The following is a 13,543-nucleotide window of genomic DNA, read 5'->3' as shown; positions in this document are numbered from 1 at the left end:
AAATAAAAATAAAAAAAAAATTTAGATGGAAACTACCAGCTTTACATTACAATGTTTCATATAGCTCCTTCCATTCAAAGTATTACGGAGCATGGTTCAAATTCTGATTCTTCCGGAAACTGATACTTTTAATCTCTATTTTAGTGTTTATTATCACAGTCTTACCCAGGTGCAGTCTAATTGGGCAGAGAGCACAACAGCAATGTTAATATGTCTCTTCATTTTCAAGAGGTCTGCAAACCGTACAGCAGTAGTGGCAGTTTTATTTGGAGTCGTATTCTGGACAGGGTAGGATGCCAGGGTATCTCCAAAGAGATGCCAAAAAACTGACATTTTCTTGGACTGTTCAGAACAATTTCAATTTGTGTTGTGCTTCTCGTAATACAGTACATATTGTGGGGTAACTAATTCTGTAAGTACTGAACAGTAAATGTATTGGTATATGTGCTTGTGATAAGAAAGCTCTACGTCTAGTTAGTCTTATAGAGATGACGTTCAATCAACACCACGAGTGACAGGCAACCACGATCAGAACAAAATAGCCCTGCACCATTCAGCTCTACCTGTTAATGTGTGTGGCCTTGACCTTCTCAGAAACAAATGACAAATGATTAACCTGTCGGATTTTAAGATGAGGAATACAGTGTTAACTGTAAAAAAACCATCCAATTCCAAAAGCATGGAAATAATTCCTTAAACGTATCACCTTACAGTTCAGGACTCAAATTGCTTGGTGTCTCTCCTCCTTCTGAGAAGTGGGATATTTCAGTTCAGTGTTCAGTCAAATGAAAGGAATTAATTTCCTTCAGGTCAAGTAGTCTAGTGCTACCATTTGTCTCATGAGTGGCCACTTTGACACTTTATTTAACCTGCATTCATCTCCAGTTTGAGGTATTATTGTATCCAGGGATAACCCCAAATAATACAAGCACCAACAAATATAAAATATATTCCATATTAAAACTTCAAGTCAATGCAATACTATCAAGTTAATCCAATACCACATTCCAAAATTATCTGACACAATTTTTCTAGCATTTTTATTGTAAACAAATATTTTATGACCTCATCGTTAAATATTCAGAGACTTTACCTTCTTTTTTCCACACATAAGATTCATAACTGCATGTTCCCGTAAATGAATAGCACTATCATCGATGATAAATGACTTAAACGCTGGAAATAATGGGATTTGAATTTTTAATCAGTAACTTTTACTGTGAAAAATGGACAGCTGCTTTGTTAAATTACAAGGCTATTCATACATCACAGGACTTGATAGAATTCAGCAATATTGCATTTATATTGTGAAGCCTGCGATAAATTGTTAAAGTGTCATATATAATTGAAAGTCTGACTTAACTGTGTGGAGTCAGGAGTTTTATTGTATTGACACTGTTGTATAGATAGCTTTGTAATTTATTACATTAAAAAGGAGACTTTTATACTGTTTTATTTAGTTTTGGTTTATTCACAGTTTGCTCAATATGTCAAGCAAGCTGCCAGTATTTTGAAGCGAGTTAGTTCATTTTTTTAGTGGTACAAAATAAGTTTAGTAGCAACATTTTGATAAGGCTTCTTATACAGTCTATGGACATTGATAAAGACTTACACAACGTTACAGTGTGGCCAGAAATGTGTATAACCTTATTACACGCCAGGTCCTTGAAAATGAAACGGCTATTTTTTGTGCACTTTCTGTTTAGACTCATGCATTTATTTCTCCTTTCACAGAATCTTAATTGAAACGCAATACTGATTTCTGAGCTGGAGTTTTCTGTGGATTTCTCTTTAAAGATAACTGACAGTACTTGGTGCACGGTAAGTTGGTTTAGGTTACAACTTGTATCTCTTTGACTGCGAAGGCTAATCATGATTGGCACACTAGAAGATTAATTCCAGGAGCGCAGATAAAATTGAAAAGTAGATTACCTCGGATGGTCCACTTCAGAGTTCACAAGTATGGGAACAACTGCCTGATAATAGTTTTCGCTTGCCACTGGATGGTGAAGGAGGCAGACTGAGCTGGTTTCATTTTCATGCAGTTACACTCTGCAGCTCCTGCATTTGTTGTCATTAAACAGATTTAAAATGAATGCTTTTTAAATATTTGATAACGCTCTAAAAATGTATTACTTTATGTAATAAAAAAACACATTCAGAATACACACAATTATATAACCATATACCTATAGAGAGCTTGGAAAAAGAAGAGCATACTGGGCTCAGTCTTAGGGGTGTCCCTTTATCATTTTGTATGCGTGACACAAACTATTGAAGAAGTTACACAGGTAGCAGGGTTGTCTTGGTGCTTCCTGTAAAGAGTTAGATAGGTGAATGAAGAAAAATATTTACCTGATTTGTTATGAGGCTTGTAAAAGTATTATAATTAAAACTCTGCACTCACAAATAGCATATAGCAGTGGTTTTCAACCTTTTTATTTTTTTTAAACTACACCCCTTTTGTCTGAAGGTTTCAGCTCAAGTACCCCTTTACACTTTTCACTCTACTGAATGGTACCACAGTTAAAAAGCAGAATAATCTGATCAACAATTTTTTATTTAATATATCTCACAACAGTTTGAAATTATACTATACCGGCCTTTGAACTGCTAAACAAAAATGAAATATTTATGCACAGTGGTTCAGAAATGATATATAGTACCATTTTATTTTTTTTAACTCACAGCACAAAGTATTTAAGCCATGGTTTTGTGTATTGTTGATCAATACAAAGTTCTTGTCTAGCTTGCCCTTGAGGTTGTTAAGCTACTGTTCTTTTATTTGCCAGTTCCTGTTTTAACAGGATAACGGTGTACACCACCATTGCTTTTGATTCTGTCTTTGTAATTCTATAAAGCCTCATTTCAGTGTTGCTGTTTCTGAACCGGAGAATGCATGATATATGAATAGCCAATCAGAAAACGCGATTCTCCGGAGATTGTTCATTTGTGCCTGAAAGATTTTGTTGATGAATGCAGGTAAAAAATAAATAGAGTTCTATCAGGTATTTTGCAGTATATCATGGGGGTTATTGATGTTCAACGAGTGAAAGCTCTGCCACTGCCGTGATTGACTGTATGCTTTTAGTTTGTGGCTGACAGTCCATTCGTCATATTGGCCTGCCTAACCTTGCATTAAATGAACAATACAGCCCTTCATTTTTATTCTCCTGTAGATGAAACTAGTGCCTAAATAGTACATGACACATTTTCTTCAAATCTAGAGCTTTATTTGTTGAGGGCTGCTTTTATCTTATAAAAAATTAGGTAAGTTTTATTAATGCTGGTTCAGATAGTCTGAAATGGATTGGCAAAGGATGCAGTTACGTTTAGTCTAAACAATGTGATGCCCTCATTTCCATTAAGTGTGCTGTGAAGCATTTAACATTTATTAGAAAGGTATGGTCACGGAGAGAAATCCATGAAGAATCCGGTATAATAGCGGACACATTTATTTTAGAATAGGAAAGCAAATGTGGGCATTGCTAATAGAGTGCTCACCCTTTATAATGCTGTAGTAGGGAGCCATAGTTACAAGGCTGTGCTATGTGTTCCAACTTATAACAAGTATAAAAGGGCTACTGTAATGGCATTAGGGAGCCACGACCCTACCATGTTATAACTGATTCTGCACTATAACGAGCCGTGTAATAACAGGTGAGCACTGTATAAAGGTGCCCAGTCTTCTTACCTGCACTCTAGGTGTACAGGTAGGAAGACACAGAATTATAGAACTGCCAGTTGCTTAAGGAAAGGTCACCTCCCAGTTAAACATCTTCCCTTCGTCTGCTTTCACTTGACCAGCACATGGTCCGATGATTTGAATCACATAGTCTGATGTTTTGGTTTACACACTGCACTTTTTAAAGTTATATTTGCTTTGATGTTATTGTTCTTGCATTAAGCCTTCATTATCTACAAAGGAAGTAATGGATCTTTATTTCTAGTTCAGGTATGGTCAGTAGCAGTATCATGATCAAGGTCACTGGATATTAGACCTTGTAAATAGAAAATCTTTACCAATGACTTCAAATAACAAAAGCAGCCATGTGGAGTCTAGAAAACATTTAAAGTTGCAGGTACAAATAGGGATTAAAAAATAATGTTCATCACAATGCTGTAGTAAGAATTTGGGGTAGTACATAATTAATGATATGAGATTTCCTAAAGATTCTTACTAGAAGTGTAACGTACTAAAGGTAGATATACATTTGTGAGTGTTTCATACATAATATTAAAAAAGGAAATGCAAAAAAAAAATCCCTATATAAATGGTTGCTTTGCATTTTTCTAAAACGCCCCTAACCCTCCTGCAAGGCTGGAGAACGTTCAGGCTCCACGCTTGGATGAACTCCATCAAAAGCACATTATCCACCTCCTTCCACGTCCAGCTGCATAATTGTATCTGGCTCAGCCACACGCTGCTTGAACATGATACCAGTAAAGGAAAAATGATAAATTACTCCCGGTTGATGTTGGTGATGAAAAAATATATATATATTTTTTTCTTCCCTCGGAAGTCATGTACGGCTCTGCCTGTTTTTATTGTTTTTATTTCCTTTGTACAATTTGTGTTCATTATTTGTCCATGATAGTTTATAAAAAAGACAGTTTCACGGCTAAAATGCTAATATCATTAAAGAATACCTCTTAGATTTTGCCTGCGTTGCTGTTTGGTTTTCTGCAACATGATAGCAGTGGATCGGGCTTCTAGACTGCTGCGCTTTTAATAGGATCTTCATCCTGTTCTCTGTAGTCAGGAGCTGCTCATTATAGTATCTGAATTTCTATTTGTGTAACAACAAAGTAGATTCTGTTTTGGGGTTTACATAGTTTTATGGTAAAGCAATAGTAAGATTGTCCATTGTTTTTCTTCAGGGTGCTGCGTTGTTGGTAACAGGAAGTGATGACCTGTGCATGACCTCTCCCCTTTGCTGTGCTCGGCCAGATCATTGGCAGTGACTCCAAAAAGCAGTTGTGTGGCAAAAGAACAAGCCTTCGGTTTTATGGAAGGGTTAATTCAGTATTGGTGGTGCAATTATCTAATGAATAAGTACAAGGAAAAGTATACTGATTTTGGTAAGGAGCAGTTCACAGGATTTCCTTTCAACCCTTATTGTTGTCATTAATAGAAGAGGAGGGTTAAGCTGTGTTTCCAAGGCTGGGTTTAGACTGGATTTGGAAAACCACACCAACACAGTGAATGATTTCATCTAAATTGGAATTATAGATCTGGTAAATGTCATTAACAAAGAATGGGGTCATTAAAATTCATCATTTCAATCGGTTGACATGGTTTTACATTTTCGCACATCACAGCTTTTTTCAGTCTCACCTGTCTGTCAATAAAAAGCGATTTGTACTTCTGTTTCTGTTGTGAGATGAACATGCTGTTCTGACAGGATAATTATGAAGTACAACCCCTGTGAACCATGCTCTGCTGTGCGGAGATTATATATATATATATATATATATATATATATATATATATATATATATATATATATATATATATATATTCCTTAGATTGGCTGAGTGTGCATTTCTTTTGTCTAGTGAGTTGTATAGTTTACTGGTAAAATAAATGTAAAATGCAGTTTGTAAATAGTTCCATTCTTTTTTATGGATTTTTTTTTAAAATCTCATATTTATATTTCCTTACATGCAGGAACATTTTATTTAAAAAATAAACTGCATTGGAATATTTTCTAGCTTTTGTAGGCTTCATTTTGTTTATTCATTTTACTGTTTTGCTTGATAATCATTTACATCTGTGTGTAGACTAATAAGGATGTTTGCAAGTGTACATTTTTGTAATGTTTCTGAGTAACAGGCAACAGGAATAGCACAATTTGAGCATTTTATTAGCAAATACAATTACATATTACGTTAATTTTTTTTTAGTTTTTTCTTGCTGAAAAAGCATTCCTTTTGAATAGAATATGTATATCTGCACTACTCAGTATTATGAGGTTTAAGCACAGAGAAGCAGGTGACGACAGTACTATAGTAACATTTCTTATGGGGGACGGGGGCGGAACTATCTGTTTTATTTGATCTTACTGAATTAAAAACCGTTGTTGTTTTTTTTTTCTTGCTAAGCATCGCAGAATTGTAACTCTTCCCCAACATCATCTCCTCATGATTATTGTTCTCTTTGTCTGTCGAGAACCTCTCTCTGTGTTATCAGCTATGTCAGGATTAAAAGCCATTAGTTCCACGTGGCTGCATTTACAAGCATGAATCCCAGATTGATGGGCTCCTTTTTGTTGGTGGAAATGTGTTCAAATTTTTTTCAATATATATATATATATATATATATATATATATATATATATATACTGTGTTGTGTTTTCAGTATATTTTATATATAAAAAAAGTGTTAATAGTGTGTCTGTCCAGCAGACACACTTTAATTGTGGATAGGATCCCAATGAAAGAATCGACCACTCAGATTCCAGAAGCTTAAACAATTTCTCAAGTGATTAATAACAATTATTTATGTATTGTGGTTATAATATAGAACAAGTTAACAGCCCATCCATGGTACAGGGCTCAACTGAGTAACAAATTCAGCAAATCTTTATTCCATAAACTATTTCTAATGCTTTGTCGACATCAAAAAGCAGCTCTATTGTGGTCATGTGACTGCTTGGTTTTTGGATGATCATCAGCATTTAATATTCTGTGATTCTCCAGGTCAGCTTTGATTGTAGATATCGTTATAAAAAAAATCAACCTATGTTTTGAGATAGTGTCTTTACAATTGGTGCACAGCTGTGTTCTATGATTCTCATACCATAGGTGTCTTGGACAGTGAAACAAGCAAAGCTAGTTCAGGGACACTACATATGAAGTACAACACACTATTCATCGTTTAGTCTGTATCTTACAAATTATTTGTGAATTAATTGGTTAATTTTAACACTGTGTAAATATACCTTTTAAGTTGAGAACAGTTTTTATATCACACTTGTACTTTGCTTGAACAAAAGTTATTGTATTTCTTGCTCTTATTGTATTACTTGTATTGTAACACTTGAAATGTATTTGCTTACGATTGTAAGTCGCCCTGGATAAGGGCGTCTGCTAAGAAATAAATAATAATAATAATAATAATATATCCTCGAAATTGTTCCAGGGATTTTTTTGTCTGCCAAAAGCAAAACATAGTCTCTGTTTTCAGTATTATAATTCACCCTTTACTTTGTTACAGGCAATCGTTGGATGTTTTGACATATTCTTGAACAAGAACTGCAGCAACAAGGTAAGTGGTAACAGGATATTGAATAGGAAATTACTTTTTTTTTGTTATCAAGTTTACACAGTGCTGCCTGAAGGTATTTCAGAAACTAAGAACTAAAAAAACACCATGCAATTACTTCTTTTAATTGAACCCAGTATTAGAGGTAATGTTTCTCTTCTTTTGACATTACAGGTCATGTTCTCAACAGGTCCCCAAGCACTAAAACTCATCGGAAGCAAACTGTGTTTTTCCTGGAACACCCCTTTCCAGTGAAATCAGGTTTGTACAACCAGAATGAAATGGAGAGAAGAGTTCATTTTAAATCCAAAATGCAATTGTGATGGACTGTAAAACATCATTGCACGTACAAGCGTTTTGCACATGTCTAGAAAGTGCATTGTGCTCCTCTTCTCAAACTGCTGATTTTAAGATGTGTTCTTTTTACTAATGTCAGGATACAGAACTGGAGCTACTGTAGATTGGGCTATGGAACAAGAACCTTGACATTTTCACCCCAGTTCAGGATGGAAATAAGACTCCTGCTGCAAAGCAGTTTGATCCATTCCTGGTTTTATTAGGAGTTTAATAAGCCACACCTGAGCTTGTTGCCTGTACACTGGGGCTAATCGATTACATATTAAAAACTGGAATGGGTGAAACTGCTGTGCAATTCCCATCCCTACAGTATTAAAACATTTGATCATTTACTGTGTGCTACTCAAAAGAATAACATTGAAATGAATATAGGGATTCAGTGTGTGAATATTTTAACCAATCTACACATTTCTAAGTTTGGGTTAATGGCCTTTTCACCACAAACTGCAGAGTCCATCAACAAACAAATTGACTGCAGTGCACGATTCCACTACCTCAGATTGTATTCACTTTATCATAATGAAAATCTTAAACCTATGGGTTAAAAAAAGATGCTGATTTAATAATAAAGTGATCAATAAAGTACATTTTGCTTTTGTCCAGTCTTCATCAGTTACACAGGTGAAAGTGATTTCTCATTTCTTTAAATGAGAACAGAAACCTTTCTGATCACTCATTTGTTTTGCTAGATTAAGATAGAAGATGGTTCTTTGATGTATGTGCAAAACATATGTAAGAAAAAATATTTATTTTTCGTTGAAGAACATCAAAAACTTTTCAGTAGCCTCAGCCATTGTCAGGGGCTGACAGTTACTAAAAGAAACCGCTATTTTTTGCTGTTTTATTGTGAATACATGTCTTGTTTATAACTTGTTCCTGTATTTGTTTCTGGAAATGCTTGATGACCTATTTTAGGTTTTAGTCTCTCCAACAGCCAAAGCCGCTTAAAATGCATTGCCAGTGCAACACGTCTCAAACACTATGGCTATTAACCCAAGTTAATTCTTGCTGTCTGTTCCTTGTGCAATATATTCAATTATATTATCAAATACCAAATACAGTAAAACCTGTCATAATGACAACTTCTTTACAGGAACCACTCCCTATACATATGCTTTTAGATATAATCTGGAGAACCCAAGGTTAATTTTAGCACAAAAAACAATCCTTTGGCACTACCAAAGATGTGTTGAATGAATGCTGTCAGGGTAGCAGTTCACGTAGAGTTTGTAATTCCCCAGCATATGGTAATGGCTGATGTAATGAAAAGAAACAGATTTCTGTGCCAGCTGTTTACAAGCTAAGCCACTTTTGAGTGTTTATAATGTTTATCAGCAAAATTTAAAAGACACAAACAAGTATTTAACTGCATATGTACAGTAGGATCATGCAAAAATATATTCTGGTAATTTACTACCTTGTAAGTAATACATTTCATTATATTAACTTTGTGCCCACTAAACATATTTCCCCTGTGCTAGCAGCCCTACATTGGCTCCTGGTGCAGTCTAGGATTGATTTTAAGGCCCTGCTCTTAACCTATAAAGCCCTGAATGGTCTGGCCCTGTCATACTTAAGGGATCTTTTAGTCCCTTATATTCCTGGGCGGCCTCTACAATCCCAGGATGCTGAGCTGCTTACTGTCCCAAGGGCTTAAAAAAAAAAAAACACAGGTTGTAGGGCCCCTGAACTGTGGAACTCTCCCTGGCTCTAAGAGAGACTTTAACCCTGACACTATGTACAAGCTGATTCAGTGCTTTGTTAAACTTAAAACCTCTTTGGAACAATGAGACCAGATGACCAATTATATGAACAGCAATTGAAATTTTTTGTGGCTCCATTTAAAATGCATAATTTGAGAAAATGAATTACACTTGCATCCAACCTGCCGTTGCATTTCAGTTGGAAACTCACAATTGTGTTGGGATCAAGAGTATCAACTGGTTTTGGTATATTCGTATAATTTACAAAAATAATACATCAGTCATTTTGGCCTGTGTGATGAATTGCTTCATGTTTAAAAGTTTATTCAAGTACCCTATCGCTTTTTTCCAGATTTCATTCTAAAACCTGGTTGATGACAATTCAATAAATAACACTCTCGTTAACACTGGCATTATGATGTAATTGCACCAGTGTACTCAAATTAAACTGTGTCCCTAGAGGATTATTTATTTATTTATTTATTTATTTATTTATTTATTTATTTTGGATATTGTACCAAGTCTGTTGCTTGCCACAATAAGTTTCACACAGCTGTGTGCTTGATCCATCGTGACCTGCTTGCGACCCGAGTTGTGCTTTCACATGCTAGTTTTCTGTCTTGATGGACAGATTTGCTGCCATTGCATTGAGGGCCCCTTGTGAAGTTCTGGACACCTTTCACGGTTCACATGATTGTTGCTGAATATTTGCACAGAACTCAAACACAGCTTATATTGTGACTCGTATGATGTGCCACATGACAACATAGAGTTGCATACATTAAAGGCAAATTTCTCATTTTACTTACTAGTGCGTTATTCTGGTCAGTCAGTGTATTAGATAGACACGTTAGAGTTGTTATGCTGTTCGACACAACACATTACAGTTATCAAACCAAAAAAAAATGTAGCTTTCAAATGAAAATGGAAGCAGGAATTGGAGGTGTTGATGAATCAAGGCAGGAAAATGTCATGCTGCTCAGGCTAAGCACACATATAATGGGTCATGAATTCAAAGACAGGCTTATGATCCTGCTCCAAAGTGTGAAACTTTGAGATCAGATGTTTGAAGTACAATGTAAAGGAAATATATGGCGCATTTTGTGTCCATAGATGAAATGCAGCTTATTGCAGAAATGTGTGTGTGTGAGGCACTCGCTGTGAAGGGCTAGCGCAGTGTTCTTCACACGGTTCGACGGAGGTGGGAGATCAATCCACTAGCACCTTGCGAGCAGAAAAAAAAGGAGGAAGAAAAATATTTCACAATAATAGATTTTTAATGAATTCAGTTTCCCTTCTAATCAGACAGGAGTATTGCAGTTGAAGGGGTGTGATGAGAGTGGAGTACGGCAGCTCCACTCTGGTGAGAGTTCTCGCAGGCTTATCGGGGCAGTGGAGCTTTTAAAACATCAGTCATTTTACACCAGCATGACAGTGATGAATTGCTCCGATCAGCCTTTGTGCTACATAGCCCTTTGTTCAGTCCGGCTAGTAGGATGCGGCTATAGTGTGAAGCGGATTAAGAGGATAGAGGTTTGTTTTCAAGCCTGTTAATTATCTCCTGATTGTTTAGGTTGGTTGAATACAGTAGCTGAGGAAGCTATGTAGGGAATAGGGAATCTTCAGCAGTATCAAATAAGTCTAGGGTTTGCTTTTTAACATTGGACAAAATATTCAAATGTTTTATACAAATAGCAGATCATTTGCAAAAGTTCACTTAAAAAATACATTCATAAATCTCCCAGAATTTTTTTTTTTTTAAGTTTATTGTTTTAAATTTTAATTTATTTATTTTAACCTTTTTATGGTGCATCTGTTATTTTTATGTTTGTAATTTCCTGCAGTGCATCGTTAAAAGATTTGTTGTATATTGTAATTTGCAAAATTGCTACGAATTAGCTGCATTTAGCATCTGCCACCAGCTAGCAGTAAAAATAAGTTGTCTATCTTTGCTCTGGTGAATACATGATGGGTGATCATCATTCCCCAAGGGGGAGACTCATCCCCACCACTAAGAATGACAACCCTTTAAGCCAGCAGTATGGACATCTGTACTGTATATTGTGCATTGAACTCTTTGTGCTGGTATTGAACTTGAGCATTGAAGTGGAGAGGGTCATGTGCAAAACAACCACGAACCATGAGTCATAACTGAGGCCTGTTTTTGCAATAACGTTACAAATTGTTCCCATTCTTGCAATACTGGTCACAATTTGTCTTGAAGAATGGTTCCATTCTTGGGATCCAAGTTACAGTACACTATTTAAAATTAAGCTAAATTCAAGTAGCATCCCTAATTTTAAGACCAATACAAAATATGCAATTTTTTATTTATTTTTTTTTTTTTATAAATGAATTTTCACTGTACTTTTTATATGTGGTATTTTTCTGCAAGATAAATTTGATACTACTAAAGATTTTGTTTAATTTAGAATTGATTATTGTAATGCACGTTTTTCAGGTATCCCAAAATGTATGGTATCCCGTTTGCAGCTTGATCAGAATACTGCCGCTAGAATTCTGACTAAAACCAGGAAAAGTGAACATATTACCCCTGTTTTGGCCTCTTTACACTGGCTCCCTGTGCAGTATAGAATTGATTTTAACATGTTTCTGTTAACATAATAGCATGGATTAGCACCTAGTTATTTGCAGGAGTTACTGACCCCGTATCTTCCAAACCGCACTCTGAGATCACAGGATGCGGGGCTGCTGGTTATTCCTAGAGTCAACAAAAGCAACACGGGAGGGAGGGCTTTTTCTTGTAGAGCTCCTAAATTATGGAATGCTCTGCCTTTGTTTGTTAAGGAAGCTGGAACCGTTACAGTTTTCAAGTCTAAAAGACTAAAAATGTACATTTATAAAAAGTTTTTGTGGGTTTTAATGTAACTTTAAAATTGCTGCTTTTGTATTATTATTATTATTATTATTATTATTATTATTATTATTATTATTATTATTATTCTGTGTATACTGTTATTTAAATGGTCTGACTGTGGCAGTTGTATGTGTGATATGCCATGCAAATGTATTGTGGTTTGTTCTTTTTTTCTGCTATGCACTATACAGTGCTTTTGCGATATTTTTTTTCTATAAAAAGCTTTATATAAATGCAATAAATAAAATACAACAATATTTTATATCTGTTTGTACAGAGTGGAATTACATGTGATCCAAGTTCTTGCAAGCCCCACATCACTGCGCAGTGGCACTCAAATCCCATGTAACCCCGCACACGCATTAAATGTAAATGTAGCTGTATTTGTTGCCTTTTTAAAAAGATCATCTACTTTTCTTCATTTCTGCACTTGGCTGGTTTGTTCTTAAGGCTGTCAGATCCATCGGCATTCTAAAACAATTTAAAACCAATCGTGTGAATCCAGCTTTTTTAAATACGCTCCTAGTGGGATAACAAACAACAGACGACCTACTCAAGAGTAATCGGGAAGGTGGGGTGATTATATTTAAACTGGTCAGGACTGTCTAAGGCCAGTTTCAGACGGATGCTCCAGAGGCGTGCCGAACTCGGTTGAAATAAAGTAGGCATTAAAGCCGCACTTCATTAAATTCGATGAACCAATCGGTTTCATACTGGCGAACCGAAAGCGTATTGCACTTATTGCAAAGGTGTCTTAAACAAAATCACATAGGAGACAAATGATGACATATGGTTATTATAAAGAAAAACTGTTATCTGAGAACAGTAGGCCTACACTGCGCATTGCGATCGTGTCAAACAAATACAATACAAATACACAGCTAAACAAGTTTGACATTTAACCATCATTTGTCTCCTTTATTGTAAAATAATAATAATAATAATAATAATAATAATAATACAGTACAATTTAAGGAGGCAGTGTGGTCCAGTGGTTAAATTCCAGGGCTTGTAACCAGAAGGTCACTGGTTCAAATCCTGCCATTGGTGACTCACTGCTTGACCCTGAGCAAGTCACTTAACCTCCTTGCGCTCCATCCTGCAGAGGAGATGTTAAATCAGTGTCCTATTGTAAGTGACTCTGCATATAATGCACAGTTCACAGTCTACCTCTGTAAAGCGCTTTGTGATGGTGGTCTGCTATGAAAGGCGCTATATAAAGATATTATTATTATTATTATTATTATTATTATTATTATTATTATTATTATTATATCTGAATTTAATGGGGACAAAATACATACACGGTTATTCAGAGTGGTGACGGTGCAGTGGTCT

General features: G+C 35.5%; 1 protein-coding gene across 1 annotated transcript in view; it reads left to right on the top strand.

Annotated features, from left to right (window-relative positions):
- Positions 1–13,078, top strand: part of LOC131701980 (protein arginine N-methyltransferase 3-like) — a 36,155-nt gene extending 23,077 nt beyond the window's left edge. Inside the window, exons 7-8 of the transcript XR_009309216.1 lie at positions 7,220–7,270; positions 7,442–13,078. The gene's annotated coding sequence lies outside the window, so the exon portion shown is untranslated. The remainder of the gene's footprint in view (positions 1–7,219; positions 7,271–7,441) is intronic.
- Positions 13,079–13,543: the final 465 nt, after the last annotated feature.

Source organism: Acipenser ruthenus, chromosome 28 (genome assembly GCF_902713425.1).
Source record: "Acipenser ruthenus chromosome 28, fAciRut3.2 maternal haplotype, whole genome shotgun sequence".
NCBI classification, from domain to species: Eukaryota; Metazoa; Chordata; class Actinopteri; order Acipenseriformes; family Acipenseridae; genus Acipenser; species Acipenser ruthenus.
Note: the sequence above shows the minus strand (reverse complement) of the source record. Positions and strands in the feature narration are given on the sequence as shown.